Source organism: Sinocyclocheilus rhinocerous, unplaced genomic scaffold (assembly GCF_001515625.1).
Source record: "Sinocyclocheilus rhinocerous isolate Xijiao unplaced genomic scaffold, SAMN03320098_v1.1 scaffold626, whole genome shotgun sequence".
NCBI lineage: Eukaryota > Metazoa > Chordata > Actinopteri > Cypriniformes > Cyprinidae > Sinocyclocheilus > Sinocyclocheilus rhinocerous.
In genome coordinates, this window is record NW_015647437.1 from 3,380 (window position 1) to 5,955 (window position 2,576).

At 30.2% G+C, this 2,576-nt stretch overlaps 1 long non-coding RNA gene across 1 annotated transcript; it reads right to left on the reverse strand.

Moving 5' to 3' along the window:
* Positions 1 to 503: 503 nt before the first annotated feature.
* Positions 504 to 2,132, reverse strand: LOC107709117 (uncharacterized). The gene is made up of 3 exons (XR_001636442.1): positions 2,009 to 2,132; positions 1,821 to 1,917; positions 504 to 1,054 (listed from the first exon to the last, which is right to left on the reverse strand). It is a non-coding gene; the product is annotated as an uncharacterized LOC107709117 (long non-coding RNA).
* Positions 2,133 to 2,576: the final 444 nt, after the last annotated feature.

Here is a 2,576-nt window from a genome sequence, read left to right on the forward strand (position 1 = left end):
ATTTAAAAATATTCAATAACTTCACTATTATTCAGTGTAATGCCATCAAATTAAGTGCACACATCAATGCTCTACTGCTGGTTATACTACGACACTTAGTTTGACAAAAATTGCTTTTGCATAATTTTTTATATTCTTTTATGAAAAAATATTTAATAATTTTACTGGTATTAAAACATATTCAATAAATTTACTGTAACACACTACTATCACCAAATTCAGTGTACACATCAGTGCTCTCCTGCTGGTTTTATTACAACACTTAGTTTGCAAATAAATAGCTTTTGCATAGCTTCACTGTAACACGCTTTACTGTCACCAAATTCAGTTCATACATCAGTGCTCTCCTGCTGGTTATACTGTAACACTTAGCTTGAAAATAAAATACATTTTTATGATTTTTATTGTGAAGAATTCAATAACATCACTGTTATTAGAAGAAAAAAAATCTATAGTTTCACTGTTATGCAGTGTAATGCCGCCAAATCCCGTTCACTGCTCTCCTTGGTTATACTACAATACTTAGTTGCGTTTGCATCATTTTTATGATTTTTCAACTTTACTGAACTTCGAAACTTAAGCATTCCGTTAAAGAGGGGCTGGCACCAGTAACTGTGGAATTCGAAGTAGTCTATGGGTGCTTCTTATTTCTTATTTGTGCATCCTTGTTTCCTTTCTTTGCTTCCTCTCCTCGCGTCTTAGCGCCTGATCGATTTTTGAAGGCAGCATAGATTTATAGAGCAGCTTTTTCCTGGGATGCTCTGAAAACGTTACAGTTTATTGTACAATATTTTGGTGGTTTCATTATTTTTACAACATTAAAATGATTTATTTTCTATGATAAGATCAAACATGTTCTGTTAAAAGACAAGAACAAATTACAAACAAAATTGTGAGTGCCACCGAGTACACATTTGAAAATGCACATGAAACATCACAAATGAAATAAACCAATGCCACTGAAAATAACTGCTCATACAGTATTATGAGCTGCAGAATTGAAGGGCATGACCTCATTGACAGTGGAAGGAGTACTCCGTCTCAGACTGATCACCTGAAGGAAGAAGGTAACATCAACACACAAATTAATAGAAGAATAGAAGTGGTAACACTTTATAATAACTTTCATTAATAAATCATTAACAAACATTATGTAATGCTTAATGAATCATTAGTTAATATATATTCTCATATCTAGAAACGTGAAATAATGTGCTTGTTAATGTTTACTAATAAATGTATTAAACATGACCTAATAATTAACATTTTTTGTTAATGATTTATTAATGAAGCTTTTAATCATTGTAAACCATCTATCAAAATCATTTGAAGATTTAAAAAAAAAAATGCATGATCATATGCATTGAAAGTATAATGACATTTGTAAGCATTTCAATTTACAATAAATAATGATCTGTTAATCATTTGGTAATGTTTAATAAGTTCATTAGTTAACATTAACAAGCACATTAGAAATGTAAATATATATATTAAGTAATGATTAGTTAAACATTATATAATGTTTGTTAATGAAAGTTATTATAAAGTGTTACCGAAGAGGTTTATACCTCACTGTATAAAGCAAGTCTTCACACACACACATACATGCAATGCAAGTAATATGATTAATAAATGAGCACGCCATCTGATGGTAAATTAATTCAGCATGGCTTTGTGTCAACAACACAAAAGACAAGATACAATATTAAAAGTAAAGAGTTTATGAATTACATGCTTTGTTATTTATTTTATTTATTTGGCATTAAACGGTATACCTTTACATTTTTCTGAATGTTAAAATAAAATCTTACTTGTTTGACTTGTTTGGTACACTTTGACCACTGCTGGCTTGAGATTCTTCACTGGAAGAACTTGTTTCATTTGCATCTTGTAATTCATAGAAATATGTTTTGGAATCTGCAGGAGGATAAACAAAAATACATATACAGTAACAGTCATGGAAGTTACTAAATACATGTTAATTTTATAAATGTTATTATTTATTTACCTCTGTTAAATAAACTATGACATGGTCTTCTTTTGTGTCAACCCGCTCCACATACTTCTGAGCATACATTACTCCTGAACCAAAGGATGTTCTAAGCTATAGGGAAAATATAATTATTTATATGAAAATATGATGATGATGATGATGATGATGTGTTTTTTTTTTTTTTTTCAGGTTTTGCAAAGTAAAGCAAACATGCAAGGAAATAGTAGTAAAAATGTGCAAAAATTGGTACGTCTTAAAGTGCCGCTATTATGGATTTTTGAAAATTACCATAATTTTATTATTATGGTAATAATAATGTAACACATTAGGTATGTAACACAGCTATAAGTGAATGAAAACATCCTGCAAAGTTTTAAATCTGAAAGTGCACCGTGTATAAAGTTATTGTCTCTCAAAAGAAAGAGTAGACTCTGAATCATTGAAATGAGTCATTTTTAAAACGAATCCCAAGTCGTTTCATGTTGATGTCAACATGAAACATTAGCATATTGCCCGCCCTCTTGTTGTTTTTTTTCGTGTTGGTCTGAATGAAAATGCAAATTCATTCTTTGCCACTAGGTGC